At 34.5% G+C, this 18,287-nt stretch overlaps 1 long non-coding RNA gene across 1 annotated transcript; it reads left to right on the top strand.

Moving 5' to 3' along the window:
* Positions 1-13,563: 13,563 nt before the first annotated feature.
* On the top strand, positions 13,564-16,497 carry LOC110909929. The gene is made up of 3 exons (XR_002575727.1): positions 13,564-13,812; positions 15,770-15,827; positions 16,285-16,497. It is a non-coding gene; the product is annotated as an uncharacterized LOC110909929 (long non-coding RNA).
* The last annotated feature ends 1,790 nt before the right edge of the window (positions 16,498-18,287 follow it).

Genomic DNA, 18,287 nt, shown 5'->3' on the forward strand with positions numbered 1-18,287 from the left:
CCAAACAAGATATGGAATGGTAATGATACATTCCATTACATCGTCAATTCCATTACCTCATACATTCCATTCACCCGTCTATTCCATTACGTCATACCAAACATACCCTAAGTGAGACCCGTTTCATCATATCACTAGCATTCACCCGAATACCTAATATAATCAAATTTTACACACAACCGAGTAGACCGCGATTTCATTTAGGCATTTTAACAAACACCTAGTGGGTATAATTTTTACATATTTACAATCAAGTTCATAACTTGTCATTTAGCCAAGATTAACATCAATTAAGCAAGTTCATATCAAATTTTCACATCAACAAATTCTGAATTTACTTCATAGAGTTCAAAATAAACTAGAATGATAACTATAATCCTAGTGTTAAATATGCTTTTACAAAACCCACTAATCACCTATATTGGTGATTATGGAATTCACAAGTAATGAGCATAATTTCAGAAAATCTAATGACTAGGGTTTATTCCTAGACACAATTTCATTCCAACTTCATCCAAACAACAATCATGCAACACAATTGTCGAATTTCATATGTTCACCTAGAGTTCAAGATGAAATTATTCAATGAAATTCTACATACCTTATGATCCCTTTACTAAGGAGATCACTAATCTTTGCTTGGATTTCGTTTTGGAACAAATTTAGGCCTTCAATTTGGACAATTTAGCATGAACTATGGTTTGGTGGAAGAACTTGGTTACCCCCTGTGTTTTTGATCGAACCAAACACACACACAAGTGTGTGTTTGGTGTTTAATTTTTGTTTTAATAATATCACTTTGCAATTGCCCAACTTTGGTCCCTCAAATATCCATGGTTTATAAAAGGCTTACTAGTTCATGCTTCTTTATTGTTTTTAAACAAATAATTAACTAGATTAATTACCCCTAGTTAATTTAGTGAGTTCCGGGAGTTCTAACCCGTTTATTTTAAGTTCCGTTAACTCGGGCCTTTTATCCATTTTATTTCTTGAAAGTTCTTATCCGCTTTTAATTAATGTTAGGAATATTTATTTAATTCCTAATATTTACCGGGTTACTTTTACCCCTAACGGTACTTTACCCGTCTTTTAGTAATTACAGGGTTTGATTACCAAACCCGATTTCGAGGTGTTACAAGTCTACACCCCTTAAAGAGGTTTCGTCCCCGAAACCTTTCTTACACAGTTTATTGAGTTTTATAACCAATACACTTAACTGAGTAATCTTTTTAAGCATTACTCATAGTTTAACCCTTTGTTGGTGGTACCACAAAAGTATGGTAATACCTTTTTTTATTAATAACATGCGCATATTTTACGCAAAATAATGAAACTCATAATAACAAAATTTCATTATTTTCAACCAGTTTGGTTAATTTAGCGAAATCCATCGCTGTTAGACTATCGAATTCTTCATGAATCCATTAATTTAATCCGTTTGGATATTTTAGCGAAATCTTCCACTTTTAACAACAATTCTTTCGTTTTTGAATTTATTCATTCGGTTCAGTTATACGAAATTCATCGCGTATGAGCAAACCAAATTTCTTGAATTTCATCTTAATTATTTAAGATAGTTTAATAAATGTTATTATCATAATTCTCATAAGCATATAGTCACATACCTTATAGCTTTATCTTTCAATCGTGCTTTTGCTCGATTTGGCTTTCCGGCACTTTGTTTGTGTTGTCTTATGATCGCTTAGTATAGGCGATCAATACTCTTCGTTAATTAAGCCCCATGGGCCATCATTTCCATTTGTACATGTTTACCTTTGTTTTATATATACTTTACCGTGTCGCTCCTTGGCCGTTTGGTCATATGAATTTATCAGGTATGTTTATTCCATGCTAATCTCGTAATGAATAGCGTATTACACCAATTCTTACATTAGAATTTTGACCTTAATCAGTCTCACTGACTGGACTTATTAGTCCAGTTACTTTATACCCATTGCTCAGGCGACAATGTGATTATACTTCACATTACTTTTCTTGACCGTGATCGCGTCACGTCATGTTTAGGTTTATATTAACCTTTCTTCAACGAGAATCTTCTTTTCGAATGTATCGTTTTTACACCTATCGGTGTTAAGACCTAAATCCTTTTATATTAACCCTTTCCTATTTTCTCTCATAATATCTATGTTTGCTAAAACGTTGTTTCTCAATAAACTGAATTTTAGTTTAATGTTTTCTTTTCTCCTTGTCTTATATCATTTACTTGTATCAAGGAATTTTATGCCCAAGGATTTATTCCCTTTCATTATTATTTGATGCGGGGAATTATAACTAGTTCCCACGCTTAACCCACATAACCCGTAGGTTCTTACCTATACTTCTTTACGACCTGTTACCTAGATTCTTTATCTTAATGTTTTTAACATTCTTGTTTCGCTAATTTGCGTTCTTCCTATCTACCTTACTAGGAATTATTCTTAATTTAACTCGTTCGACTCGTTCGTGTGAAATTTCATCACTTGTGAACGTCAAACTTCATTCTTTATTTGACCCGCTCAACTTTAAAATAGTTGAACGTAGTTATAAAAATTTCTGTTTGCAAATTCTCATTGTCTTTTTCATGACTCATAATCCGAGTCTTTTGACTTTCTATTCCGCGTTCCCGTCTCTTGGTTTACGCATACCTTCAAAATCATATCCATCTATCGGGTATTTTGCCGAAGTCACTTTCAAAGCAACCGTCCCGGTATGTATTAAAACTTCGTATTAATTTTATTTGGTCGTCTTAGCGAAATCCATCACTTTTATTCAGTTAAGTCTTTTATTCTTTAGTTGATTTGTTTGACTTGTCCGTGTGAATTTCATCACTTGTGACAGTCAAACTTTTATCCCTATACTTTAGCATTCCTATTAGTCGGTCTGTATTTTCATTTACTTTGATCCTTATCCCTTCTCTCGGGCTCGTTATTCTTACGTAATATGCTTCCGTCATCCGACTTGCGTTTACGTTTACTATCAAACATCTTACTTATTTGATTCATTTGGATACCGTTTTAATTCGTCCCATTCACCCCATCCTTACTACATCGGATGTAAGTATGTCCATCATAAAAGTTCATGGTACCACGTGTTCACTACTTACTTGGCCAGAGTAAGCGATCAACACTTGATATACATGACCCTTAATAATTTTCACATTACACCCCATGTAAGTAACACCTCTATTTAGTTTTCTTGGAAATAATATCCTGGATAGGTGTTCTATTCAGGTTTTCCAAGCTTTTAATTTACATATACAACAATTATTCTCTACATGTTTGTTGCATATTGATATTTGTGCGACTAAATTTAAAATGTGCACCTGGTATGTTCGCGATCACTATACGATTTAGGTCCTTGATGAGTATGCTCTGCTTGTCATAACTCAGACCGTTCCACCGTCATATCCGCAATTCGTTCAACTATCGTCATCTTCAGATGCGAGTGTCCTTTAATTAAAACATTCACAAAAATTAGTAATATTGACATCAACAATCGCCCGTATTATAATACAAGGCCTTTCCACTATACGTGTCAACACACGTAATTTTGTTGACTATATCTACCCTTTATCAATTTGATTGGTGTAACGTGTATTACACAATAATCCTATGTGTTGTTTATAACACTTTAATATGCTAAATCATTTATATACATATACCTTACAGGGTTTGCGATCAAGCCTCGAACCGAACACACTTTACTCTTTAACCTGGAGCTCTGATTACCAACTTGTAACACCCATCTTTAAATGACACGATTTTAACAATAAAATACGCATTTTATACTAAAATGAGACTTTACAAAAGCTTTGTCAAGTTAACATTTATACATGTTTAAAATATTCAAAAATATAGTGCTAAGTGTTTACATAATCCACTTTTATCAAAACAAAACAAGATTTAACGCGGAAGCTTCATTTAACGTGTGTTCGGTTCATGTTCGTCGCTTGAACTTCACCCATCCTAAGTTCAAACACACCTACATTGTAAATTTATCACAAACGTTAGTATATGAGACCTTAGAACCCGTCTAAACGGACCCGAAAGCTCAAAATCATCAAATAAACAAAATAAAATTTTTGTTTGGAAGTCGACCGTAGGCTACGGTTCACAGACCGTAGCTTATGATTCACCATATTACTTCAACCAGAACTTCTGGACCGTAGGCTACAGTCCAGGACCGTAGCTTATAGTCTGATCAACAGATTTTGTTTGTTTTCCGTTTCTAATACGGAAACCTTCATAACTTTTTATCCATTTGTCCGATCTGCGTGATTCTTTTTCCTACGCGTTCGTAATTTAATTCTCCATCTTATGGAGTAAAAAACCGACATCTAAATTCACAAAATTTTAGATTTCAAGCTCTCGGCTTGAAATTCAATTATGACACTTTTGACCCGTTTGTGATTTAATCAAACAAACTTGTTAGTTACCTTTAAAATGTGATGTAAATCACATTATATCAGTTTACTAATATCCAAGGTTCAAATTTGCGGGTTCTTATGCAAATCTTAACCCGTTTCGCATATCTATTCATTTTGACCCGTTAAGGGTATTTACATTTTCAAGCTCAAATCACGCTTCTTTTTAGTTTACATCCAATCTCTAAATTTTTATACGTATCACAAGAACTCAATTTAACAAAACGCTTATCTCTAAACAACTCTTAAAGGTTGTTTGCCCTATTTATCCCTCAAGGGCTTTTTGGCCAATTTTAGTCCTTCATTTTGCGAAGAAGGACTTTCGCTAATAGTTGACCAAAATATCTCTTCTAACTACAATACAAAATATGCGTACCTGGCTCGGGTCAAGTATTGACCCGTTTTAATACCTTGCATTAATGATTTTGCTAATTTATAGCAATGCAAATTTCCATAAGCCGTTTTTATCCTATGAGCACTAGACTCAACAATACTCATTAGTCGTTATTTATCAAATGGCGCTAAAAAACCACCATTTAAACCGTTTGGTCTAAACGACCAAATGTTTTGCATATGTATTTGAATGGTATATATATATATATATATACATATTTATCATTTCGTTATTTAACCCATTTCAGCTTACGTTGAAGGGTATCTTTTAACCTTAACTTACGTTTGTCGACACGCCACTAATTCCCATTTTACCCCTCTCATTATTCTGAATTACCCATAGGGCAACATTTCAAAATTCGTTGTATGTTTGTCACTCCATGACTATATTACCATTTACCCATTTTTACCATCTATCATGGTTTTCCATCATTTTTTTTTACTTATTCCGAGTCGTATCAATTACGTCGGAACACCACATTTTAACCATTAGCTAACATATTCGTAATCCCTTATAATGATTTGACATTCTATAAATAGGGAGTGTAAGCTTTACTTACCTTGCATTCAACCACGCTTCTCTTTTCCTTCTTGATTCGTTTGACTCGTTTCCTCCCCAAGCTTCCACCTAGCTTGTTAAGCGTCAAACTATCATCATTATTCACAAGGTGGTTAGATTAATCATAATTTACTACGATTATTCCACCTTTTGCATTTTATATTCAAAAATTATCATTCATCATTTCATAGGTCGGTTTGACTTTTTAAAAGTCAAACGCCCATTAGTATACGAAATGCACAACCAAGTTTATCAACTAGATTAGGCATTCCTTAATTACCCGGTAGGCGATATCTTTAGGCCACCGGTTTCAACAAAGCTCTAACCGAGTTTATCATGTTTCAACACTTTAACTAGTTCAAGCACTCATCAAAACTATTCTTATTCATTCATTTCACTAGAATTAAGGGTTCTCCTCTATAAGTGAGACCCGTTTCATCATATCACTAGCATTCATCCGAATACCTATTATAATCAAATTTTACACACAATAGAGTAGACCGCGATTTCATTTAGGCATTTTAACAAACACCTAGTGGGCATAATTTTTACATATTTACAATCAAGTTCATAACTTATCACTTAGCCAAGATTAACATCAATTAAGCAAGTTCATATCAAATTTTCACATCAACAAATTCTGAATTTGCTTCATAAAGTTAAAAATACACTAGAATGATAACTATAATCTTAGTGTTAAACAAGCTTTTACAAAACCCACTAATCACCTATATTGGTGATTATGGAATTCACAAGTAATGAGCATAATTTCAGAAAATCTAATGACTAGGGTTTATTCCTAGACACAATTTCATTCCAAATTCATCCAAACAACAATCATGCAACGGAATTGTCGAATTTCATATGTTCACCTAGAGTTCAAGATGAAATTATTCAATGAAATTCTACATACCTTATGATCACTTTACTAAGGAGATCACTAATCTTTGCTTGGATTTCGTTTTGGAACATAATTAGGCCTTCAATTTGGACAATTTAGGATGAACTAGGGTTTGGTGGAAGAACTTGGTCGCCCCCTGTGTTTTTGATCGAACCAGACACACACACACAGGTGTGTGTTTGGTGTTTAATTTTTGTTTTAATAATATCACTTTGCAATTGCCCAACTTTGGTCCCTTAAATATCCATGATTTATAAAAGGCTTACTAGTTCATGCTTCTTTATTGTTTTTAAACAAATAATTAACTAGGTTAATTACCCCTAGTTAACTTAGTGAGTTCCGGGAGTTCTAACCCGCTTATTTTAAGTTCCGTTAACTCGGGCCTTTTATCTATTTTATTTCTTGAAAGTTCTTATCCGCTTTTAATTAATATTAGGATTATTTATTTAATTCCTAATATTTACCGGGTTACTTTTACCCCTAACGGTACTTTACTCGTCTTTTAGTATTTACAAGGTTTAATTACCAAACCCGTTTTCGGGGTGTTACAGGTTCAGTACTGGTATTTACCAGTTTTTACCCCTAAATATCGGTACCGTACCGGTACCTACTTTGGGGGATTTTCGATACCGGTACTTTCGGTTTCGTGTACCGGTCGGTACCGAGCTCATCCCTATTCTCACGTGACATTTAGCTTTAGAGGATTTTAGAAATGGTCCGTCTTCCCACATATATAACATTAATTACTCTATCCATTAGGGGTGTGCAAAAAACCAAATTAACCGAACCATAACCGAATTAACCGACAAAACCGAACTGAAAAAACCGAACCAAATAAAAATTTGGCGGGTCGGTTAATGGTTTTTTTGAAAACCGAAAGTAGCGGGTCGGTTATGGTTCTCATTTTTTTCATACTCACCATAACCGAACCGAACCGACATGTAATAAATTTTTGTAGGGTTTAGGACTTTTCAGCATATTTTTAATATTTGATGTTTTAGACTAAAGATTTTTAGTACTTATGGGTTTTTTCATATCATTTTGTGGTTTTGTTTGAATATGTATTTGAATTTATGGAATGTATCATATCAATTTATTTGAATATAGATAATAATTGGTATTAATATTATAGATTATATGTATTTTTTAATACTATGTAATATACTAATATAGACAAATATGCAATAACAATTTATTCCATGTTAAAAAAAATTAAGTTATTTTTAGCTAAGCTAAATATACGGTTAACCACCCATAACCGACCCGCTATAACCATCAAAACCGAATAACCATAACCACCATAACCGATCGGTTATGGTTATGGTTATGGTTATCCAATAACCGACATCGCGGTTATGGTTTTTGGTCAAAACCGACCTGTGCACACTCCTACTATCCATTATATTTTTTTAAATATAATATCGGTGGATTACTAATTAATGGGATGCCCGTCGGAAAACATAACCTAGTCGGAGGACTGTAGTTGTTAATTTGTCAGGAAGAGTCAACCCTGGGCCGAGGAACTTAAATTTTGGCAGGAGAAGGGGTTTTGGTGATCCATCGGTAAGTTCAATGGCGTAGCTTTTAAGTGACCGGGGGATGCACCCCCCCCCCCCCCCCCGCCAATTATTTTGCCTAAAATTGCCCTGCCCCTACCAAGTTTATTGTAAAAAATATTTATACATATTTTCGTATTGAGTTAAAAAAATATGAACAGGCTAAACTTTAAGTAAAGTTTGTTGCTACTTTGATAAATCAAAGTTGAGAGTTCTTTTTTATCTTAAAGGTCTTAAAGGTACTTATCATTTATCTTAACACTACTAGAAAATACACTCCTCTTGACACGCGCATATTTATGACTACTAGAAAATACACTCCTCTTGACACGCGAACAATAAATTTCAGTTCCTATTGAAATAAGTATACTAACAACTTGTTATCTCTAGATAGTATCCGATTTTGTAGAATCACTTAATACCTATACCTTCTTTCAAGGAAAAATATTGTTTATAAGGATCCATTATTTGTTCTTTTACGATTACGTATTTATGTACTAGCATGTTTTTTTTTTCATTTATAGTTAGAATATACTTTGATATAATTTTGATTTTTCATAGGGTAATGGCCGTGTATGCTTCACGAAGTGGTGCAGCCAACATAAGGGTTAAACTCATCTGGATTAACGCTAGTGTAAGCACTTAATCCTTTATTTAAATTGTGGTTGTAATGATATTGTAAATATTGAAATCCTTTAGTTTAAACTTAAATCGCAATGGTTTCACATTTCTTGATATTCTTAATTGTATAGTGTCCACGTCAGCCAGGGGGTACTGAACACGGCTACTATGTGATGAAATTCATGAAGCAGATAACTTACGAAGGAGTTGAAATATTTGACAATGATAATGTAAGCTTAGTCATATTTTAGTCTGTATATTAGAGAAATATCTACTTATATATTCAAACAAATGCTTAAATTCATATATTAGGATTAAATTCTGATTTTAAGATTTATTTTATTTAATTGTTGTCTTAGGTTGGGAAAGGAGTAGAGGAATACTCAGCTGTGGATATGGAGGCCATTCACGAAGATTGGTCGGCTTATGCAGTTAGCTCTATTTTTAAGTGACAAATCGTATTTTAGGTGTTGACCATGTATTGACAAACAATTCTTTTTTTTTTATGTTAATGTTAAAATATTTGTAGTATACTTATGATAATATAATGGAATTGTTTTGATATATATATGTGTGTATTTGTTTTATAAAAAAGATTTATTGTTTTTGTTATTATACATGTATTCAAGGCAAATTAGTAATTATATAAAAAAAATTTAAACAATTAAAAGCATGACACGCGTAAATGAATGTCATAAATGCTTGTCATGAACGTGTGTTATTAAAAAGTGTCATAAAATGAGTGTCATTAAAAGGTATCATAAAATGAGTGTCATGAATGTGTGTCATGAATGCGTGTCATTAAATGTGTGTCATGAATGCGTGTCATTAAATGTGTGTCATAAAAACATGACACATAAATGCATGTCATGTTAATTTTATGACTCCTCAATCAACGACTCGCATTTGCGTGTCATAAAGACCCTTTCATGACACGCAATGCATGTCAAGAAAGGTGTTTTTTCTAGTAGTGTAAAGGTCGTTGGGCTGAGTTGTAATTCTTCGTCCAGGTACTTAACATTTATCTCGCATCATTATAAATATTTGGTCTTTATTTTTGTTAAACAATATATAGCATTTTTTATGAGTAAGAGCGTTTCATTTGAATGAATGAAGATTATGTAGTTTTATTTGGAGTTTTTATTGTTTGACTCGACCCGAATCAAATATCCGACCCGTAGATATAACCCGAAACATAGCGATAGAAAAACTTTTTTGGTCTCATGACTTTCCGTCCCCCGCAACTTTTGGTCAAGCTCCGCCACTAGGTAAGTTGACCGTCGGTGAACTTGCCGGAAATATCCGTCGGTGTTCCATCGGTAAGAGGATTACGCAGGGGCAGTATCCCGACAGAGTTTCACCAATGGGTTCTCGTTGACGATTGCTTTATCCGACAGAAAATTGATGTTCTCATTTCTATTTCAAAAGTTATGAAAAAGATAACCTATGCTAATAGCGTAGTTTAATTGTGTGATAAAAGACTTAAGTGTGACCTTCATTAAAAATTAAAGTGCAATATGTAAAACTAGTGAAATGCTAGCAACGAAATGGATTATACACTTGAAAATAAAGAATAAATTGTTCATTTGATTTCAAGAATGAGAACTCACAAAATAATAAGAAAGGAACATGAAGTGTCTATGGATGTGGTGACCCTAACCATATTATTAGTGAATACCCAAGTATTTGGAACAATGAAGAAATACGACTACAAAGCATTAATGGTTGGAGCTTAGAATGATACTAGAGATGAAACCTTAAACAACAAAGAAGACACTTAGCTTATGACACTTAAGAAAAATGAGGTATCTTCTAACTCAAATTATTATACCAATAGCGATCCATTTGACGACGAAGATGACTAAAACTTCTGATATGACAAGCACATGCGAATCTGGTATGAAAAGACCGGGTTCCCAAAAACCTATATAAAAAGAATTACTGGATCTGCCACGCCACTGATGACAATATACATAAATAAAGTACAAAACAAGTTCTAAAAAAATGACTCCATCCACCTTGAAAATAAACGTGTTTAGTTTAAAAAATAAGAATATGAGAGCTCTGTAAATTGTTCTGCTAAACAGTGGCGAAGCTTGACCCGAGTGACCGGGGGGGATCGAAAACGTATATATCCAAAAATTTCTATAGAACCGGGGGATCAAAAGCGTATATACCAAAAATTTCTATACGAAAACTGTTGGAAAAATTGGTAAAAATAGCATTTTTCACAAATATAGGAAAATGATTTTTCCTATTTTGGACTAGAAATAAATATAAGAAAATGAGCGGGTTTTATATATATATTTGTGGGTTTGTGTTCTATGTTGGAAGAGCTTCGTAACGAACTAAACCACGTCCAAAACGGAGCTAAGATGAATGAGATATCGATGCTCAAAGTTGGGTGTTTGAAACATTGAATGCTGAAACAAAAAAGAAAGTTGCACCTTGTCCCACATAGGAGGAGAGATGGAACTTAAATGGGTATTTAAGTGGGAACTCTCCACCTTTATTGTTTCATGGAAGCACACACTAAGTGTACTCGCGAAAGATGCGGAGCACCCTAACTCGTGCGCGTGGCGTGGGCGATAAGGCGCAATGTGGCGCACTTTTCACTTTGCACTTTGCACGCTCGCATCGCCGCTTGAGAGCCGCCTTCGTATTTTTGACCACGTGCGCGAGGTGGATCACATGGGCTGCAAGGACCAAGTGGTTGAAGTGGCGTGCGGGTTCGAAGCGCGTGACGTGGCAGTCCACGCGCATGGACCTGAGTCAGTGTGGCGCACGCGCGCATGGCAGTGAGCCAAAAGGACGCAGCGCATGAGCGTGCTGACCTGCGCGCGCGCAGAAGCTTCTTGCATTTAATGACGAAGCAGTTTCAATTCTGCATTCGAAACTGACGAGTCAAACGGTTTTAACAGCGAATTAAATGACGTATTAAATTGCATTGAACACGTTTAATGCAATTTAAACCTCTCCTTAGTTCCTTTTGACTGTTTCAACTTAGGAGCTGTATAAATACAGCTCCATACCCAGCTGCAGATAACACCAGTAACACAACAGCGAATTCAACTTTCTCTCTATAGCTTTCTGATCTTCTCCTGCTCTCTTCAAGGTAGTCTTCAGGTTGTAGGTCAACTCCGGCAGTACGCTGCTTCGGCTGTTGTACCCTGGGAAACAAAACGAGTACTCCGGCAGTCTTCAGGTTGAACTTTTTTTCATCTCTTAAATATCATGTTACGAAGTGCTAATATTCCCTAAAGTTTATACTAGCAGTCTAAAATGTTTTTTTTTCAGTCTATAATGTTCGCATTGTCAACAAATCTATCGTACATTCTTGGATTAACCACTGTGTGTTATGTTAGAAGGGTAGGTCGTAGATTAAAAAAGAAAGAGCAAAGGGACTTTTATGGCCATTGATGACGTGGGTGCCCAGAGGCTCTCACTCAGCAAAGTTGGGAAGCTACTAGCAAGAAGCGACAAGCAGGAGGCTAGGAGCTTAAGAGCCCGAACAGAAAGCTACAAGCAGGAAGCTAAGAGCTTAACAACCCATCACAACTAAGCTCATTAGAGTTAGAATTCCTCTATCTATAAATAGAAGGTCTACCCTCTCATTTCATCCAACCCCATTTGGCCTAGACCTATTAGCCACTTACTTTCTCTTTCAATAAGATAACTCTCTCCCTCTCTAGAATTACATTCTCTCTCTAGGAGACAATCCACTAAGTTGAGCTGCTATGCTCATGAGCTACTAAGACACTACATTAGCAACTTCCAGCCCACGAGCTATACAATCTGGAATCATCACAGCTAACCTCCCTAAGCATTATCTATCTCTCTTATACTTATGCATACATCTATGTTTTATGTTTGTACCTTCTTATAGGACAAATTACTAATGTTGAGCGTCGGAGGGTGATCTAGAGATCCAAGTCTCTGGGCTCTTCTAACGGCTTCTTTCGTGTTGAAGGTACAAGCTAGGAGGTGACGAGACTGACCCGAATAACGTTCAAACCTTCCCCTGACCTTACTCTTGTTGTTTCAACAACCATAATGTATATTGTTGATTGTGTGATTAGATGACTAAGTGGTTGGTTCGATAACTTGACATCAAAGCATACTTGATCATAAATGAGTCAAGTCGTTACAGTTTATTGGTGCCTTTTTATGGCCTCATGAAGTACCTTAATCTCTCTCTTAAGTATTTTTGTAGGTGTGACAACTGTCAAAAATCCAGGTATCAGTACAATTAATTAATCATGATCAGTGCTTAATGACTGTGCTAAATTGCAATTAACTGCTTTCTGATTTCTGCTTAATACATGCATGTGCATCACATATTGTTTAATTTCATATCATTACTGCATGAAAACTGTATTGCCTTAAATGATGCCTTAAGTACAGTTAGCATAGTTATCTGATAAATCAGGAAAATGCTGACAGAACTCAGCACATAGACAGACAATGCATTTAGACACAGAATGAGCCAGAAATTAAGTATTACACTAGTATAGTGTGTAGGAAAGTAAAGATCATAAAACTGCCTTGATAGTGATAGTTTAAGTGTCGGAAAGTGCCTAAAACTCACATAAACTGCAGAATTCTGCAGAAAATCAGCAAAGTCAGCATTTAAACAAACTAATATCATGCAGAGATATGGATAGATGGTCCTGAATGCTTTCCTAAGTGTCAGGAATCAAAACTGTCATAAAAGGGTACACAAAAGCACACTAAACTGCAAGTTTAGCACCTTAACGAACCGGTAACCAACCGAATAACCGGACACTACCCGAAACATCAAATTTACACTAGAAGCACTGTTTTAACAATACCAAGCTAGTTATGGTCCCCAAACATCATAACACACTATATAAATATCTAATAACTAAATCCTAACTAATACTTGGAGTTTAACCTAATAGCTAACTAAATGGTTGGAGCCTACACCTACACCCCCCCCCACCCACCTATGGACGGCTAGGTATGGTGGCCCCACCATTTGATTTTATTTACATACTTAAATAGATTATGTTGGATCATGTTTCATTATATTAGACATAAAAACCATTGGAAAAAACATTAGTTTAGATTATAAATAAGCATAAGAGTTCATAAGACTATATTCATTTCTCATCACCAACATCACCCACAATCTTCTCCTCCCCTCCTTCGTACTTATGGCCAAGAACCACCACACACAACCACCCATTTTCACTTCAACCTCTTCCATTCTAAGGTGTTCACAAGGTGTCTCTAGCATGATTAGGAAGCTTCGTGCCATTGGAAGTTGAAGGACCTTTCCCGTTTGCTTTTATCCATTTCATTTCTTCTCTTGATCATCCCTAGCCTTGAGCTAGTAGTAAGATCTTCTACTCTTCATTTTACATCTATATTAAGTGGTTAAAAGATGATACAAGATGATTATCATAAAGAATACTAAGAAACAAGAAGATGAAACATGAACATAAGCTTAAAGTTATAAGAAATCATGAAGAAATCAAGTTATTTATGTGATGTTATACTCGATGATTGTTGTTTGCTTGTGTAAATGATGTAGATCATCATCTGATCTTGCTAGATCATGATTAAAACATGATTTAGCAAGAGAAGAGGATGATTATGTTAAGAAATCAATAGATCATCCTTATGTAAATCATGAACTTGAAGTATAAATTGTTTTTCTTGTAAAATTATGATTAAAGTAAGTTGTGATACTTGTAGATCTAGAAATTTTATGGATGATTTCTAAAGAAACCGAGTTAAAAATATAAGCTTTGTCAAAACTTGGTTCTTACATAAACAAACTCTATTTTTGGTGGTTAAACAAGTGTAGAAACACTTGTGTAACAAGAAAATTTCATAAAGAAACATTTTTAGAAAATATGACAAGAAGTTGTAAACATCTAACATTTTTAAAAATGAAGATTTTAAAGAACTAATCACACTTTAAAGGATAGCAAGGCTTACTAATAACACTAGTAAGTTACTAAAAATTTTTACAAATATTCAAGTTCATGAAGAAGTAGAAAATGCATGATTTTGGCAAAATGGGTAAGTAAAGGTTGTTAGTTGATGATTGAGAATTGGTTGTGATGATTTTTACAAAAGAAAATGATATGCTTGAATGCATGGAAACCTCCATTTTTAGGGGAAACTATGGCAAAATTTTCTAAAAATATAAACACTTAGAAAAATATTTTTAAACAAGTATTTGCAAGTGTATTTTAACCATGAATTTCCTACATAAACCTTGCCATAATTTTTGTTACAAAAATATAAATATTGGAGGTTGGTTTTCATAAATAAAAATGACTAAATATGTATTTAGGAAATATATATTTAGAAGACACCATGTGTGTAATTATTTGTATATTTTGTGTATTAGTTATATTATTTTAGGACATGAAATAATATAACTCATTAAAATACCAAGAATCACAATCCAAAATATTACCAAAATTCCAAGGAATAAATATACAAATAATACCCCAAAATACCGGTAAAACCGAACAAAGGAATATAACTCACAAAAATTCTAGAAATATTATTCATGTGTATATTTTGGTAAATGATATTTTGGACATCAAAGGAATGAAAATGAGATTTTCATGATTACTACAAAATATTTCATATTTTTGACAAGAAGGAAATGTATTATCTTTGGGCAAGTAAAAATATATATTTTCTTGGAATTATTAGAAGATATATTATTTTTGAAAGAAAATATATATTTTCTCAAACAAACATCAAATACAATATTTTTGGGGTGAAAGATATATTTTCTCAAATAAATGTGAAATATATTATTTTTGGAACATATAAGAAAATACAAATATTTTTGCCAAAGGAAAAATTATAAATAATATCTCTAAGTAAGATTTATTGAGATATATATGTTGGAAATATATATTGGAGAGCTTCTATTAAATATAATATTCCGGAAAAATTAATACAAAATCAAGTATAAGAATACTTAATGAATACAATAGAGATACATATTCTCGTACGTATAAATACACATCGGAATACAATCCCAAAACATGGCAAAAATATACAAATGTAAGAATCCGAATACACACATCCTTGGGAAGAATATACAAGTATAAATACTTGGGAAGTATTAAGTTAATATATATATTGTTTTAACAATTATTCCAAAATTTAGTAAATATAATTTAAGTTAAAATATTAACTATTTTAACAAATAATTATATAACTTGGAATAACATCGAAGATACGAAGAAACGTAACTCAAAGACCTTAATACTAAGTCAAGGCACGACCTACTCTTCTAATGGACCATAGTACGCATGTAGGTAGTCGTGCATTCTAGAGGAAGCTTTGGGTTACATTGGATACAAGGAACGCAAAACTGTGAGTTCATGTCCCCCTTTTCTTTTAACTGTTTTCGTTTTACGACTTCGGGGGTGAAGTACATGTTACAAATGATCACGATTACAAATGATTTACAAATGAAATGAACTGCTAGATCATGTGAAAGGGTAGGCGTTAGCTTGAGACCATTAATACTTTAGAAAGACCGAGGGGCATGAGTGATAGATCTATTTGGGTGTTGCGAGCCCCACCCATGAGTCCGCGAGTTTGCTCGTGTGGTGACTATGTCGTTCCAGCCGGGAGGCCCGGTGCGAAATACGTAAAGGGTTGAGCCTTCCTACACCGGTTCACACATGTTAATATATTAGCTACACATTAATTGATGTGTTCATTTTCACATACAAACATACTTACAAATGTTTCAAAGGTTTATTCACAAACACACACATGAACTCGCTTAACTTTTGTTGATGTTTTCAAACTACATGTATTTCAGGAAACTAAGTATGGATCTGGCGGGCGATAAAGTTTCAAGTGTTGTCTGGAATAAAAGATGTCATCCGGTGTCAAATGGTTTAGAGTGTGTATCCTGTCCTGGATAGGATACGTGTTTCAAAGCTTGGTTATCTTCAGTTTCTTTTGAAAAGTCCTCATGGAATTTAAAACCTGTTGGTGTTGTATTCTGAATATGAAGTCCGTTTTTTTTTTTGGGGGGGGGGGGTTAAATCAATGTTGTTTTAATGTTTCAAAATTTAATCAATGGATGAACATCTTGGATTTATCATATAGTTGTTTGTTATGGTTGAATGCAATGATATTAAGCAAGTCACACCAAATCACGCTTCCGTAAAAGTCAGGGTGTGACAGTAGGTGAGTGGGTTAAGGAGTAGAGGTGGCAAAATGGACCCAACTAAGAAAGTTTGGGTTGATTTTGGTGCAAAAAAACTAAGCAATAGGTTAAGTTAGGTAAGACTTTATAGTTAAAGGGCCAGGATGGGTAAATTTAAAATTGAAAGAAAAAACCAATGGGTCAGGATGGGCCAAGATAATAAAAGGAGCGGGTCATTTGGAACCCAAAATAGAAACAATTGAACACAACATTAATTGGGGATTAGGTTCTTCAATTACTAAACATCAAACCTAATTCACAACAAATCTGTCCATCCAGCGATCGAATTCCCAAAATCATCACATCATTCCGGTAAATTCACCCAATCTGTTCAATAGTGAGAGTATCGGAAGTTTCGTCGATTGGAGAGTCAAACGGAGCGAGATTTCCTTTCCGGTAAGGGGGAAGGAGACAATGTTAGTGGCGACAGTGATGGATACTAGAACTCCTGCGAGCTTCGTGGCGGTTATAATGAGAGGTACGGGAGCCATTAAAACCGGAGGGGTTTCCGGCAAGAAAAATACGTGACACGTGGATATTGTGTTATCTAGCATTTTACATGCTCACGATTCTACTTGATCAAAATGTCATCTAGAATGTTTTACTTTATCTTTTTTTTTCCTTATTTGTAATTATTTCAATAAAATTATCTATATTTATATTTTTTAGTTTTATAAATATATGTGGATATTGTGTTATCTAGTGTTTTGCATGCTTACAATTCTACTTGATCAAAATGATCAAAATGTCACCTAGAATGAGTACCGGTACTTACCGGTGTTTTACCCGTAAATACCGGTACCGAAAAACGGGGAAAATGAGAACCGGTATCGGTACTGAATATACCCGGTACGGTTCAGTACCGGTACCCGTACCAAATGAAGTTCATTGTGACGTACAATTATTTATTTATTTATTTATTTATTTTTTATTTTTTTAAATTTTTTTGATTTTTTGATTTTTTATTTATTTATATTTTAGCCTATCATGCCCAAATCCATCTTGACAAAAACTCATCTTGACCTAAATCCATCCTAACTTATTTCTTAATAAACTCATCCTAACCCAATCTCATCATACCCATCCTAACGCATTACCCAAACATGCCCAACCCACTCATTTTGCCACTCCTATTAAGAAGTATGCAATTTATGAACATGTTTTTCTTTGTCGTTGTCTTTACTTAATTGCCATATCTGATCATGTCATGAAGGCTTATCTGTCTTTTTTTGCTAAATGAACCTAAACTTTTTTTTTTTGGTGTTAGGTTGCGGTACAAATTGATACTATCTACAATCATAGGCAAGCCATACTAAAATGACTACTATGGCCACATGACTTTTATGGTTTTTTGTTTTCCATTAGTTCCCTTTGTTGGTTGCTTCTTAGACCGTGAGGTATGGTGAGGCAGGGGTTTGGAGCATGGATTGACACTTGTGTTGGCACGCATTTAAATTGTGCCGGTCGTTCCCCACGTTGTGCCGGTAGCTAGCGAAAGCTTCCGGCCTGTAACGGGTCTCACCGGGTTGGCGGCCCTTCATCGCGTCCACGACGCTCATGACAAGTGCTAGCTCTTCCTCATGGGTCCAAGAGGCCATTTATCAAGTGTG

The sequence above is a fragment of the Helianthus annuus genome, chromosome 15 (genome assembly GCF_002127325.2).
Source record: "Helianthus annuus cultivar XRQ/B chromosome 15, HanXRQr2.0-SUNRISE, whole genome shotgun sequence".
NCBI classification, from domain to species: Eukaryota; Viridiplantae; Streptophyta; class Magnoliopsida; order Asterales; family Asteraceae; genus Helianthus; species Helianthus annuus.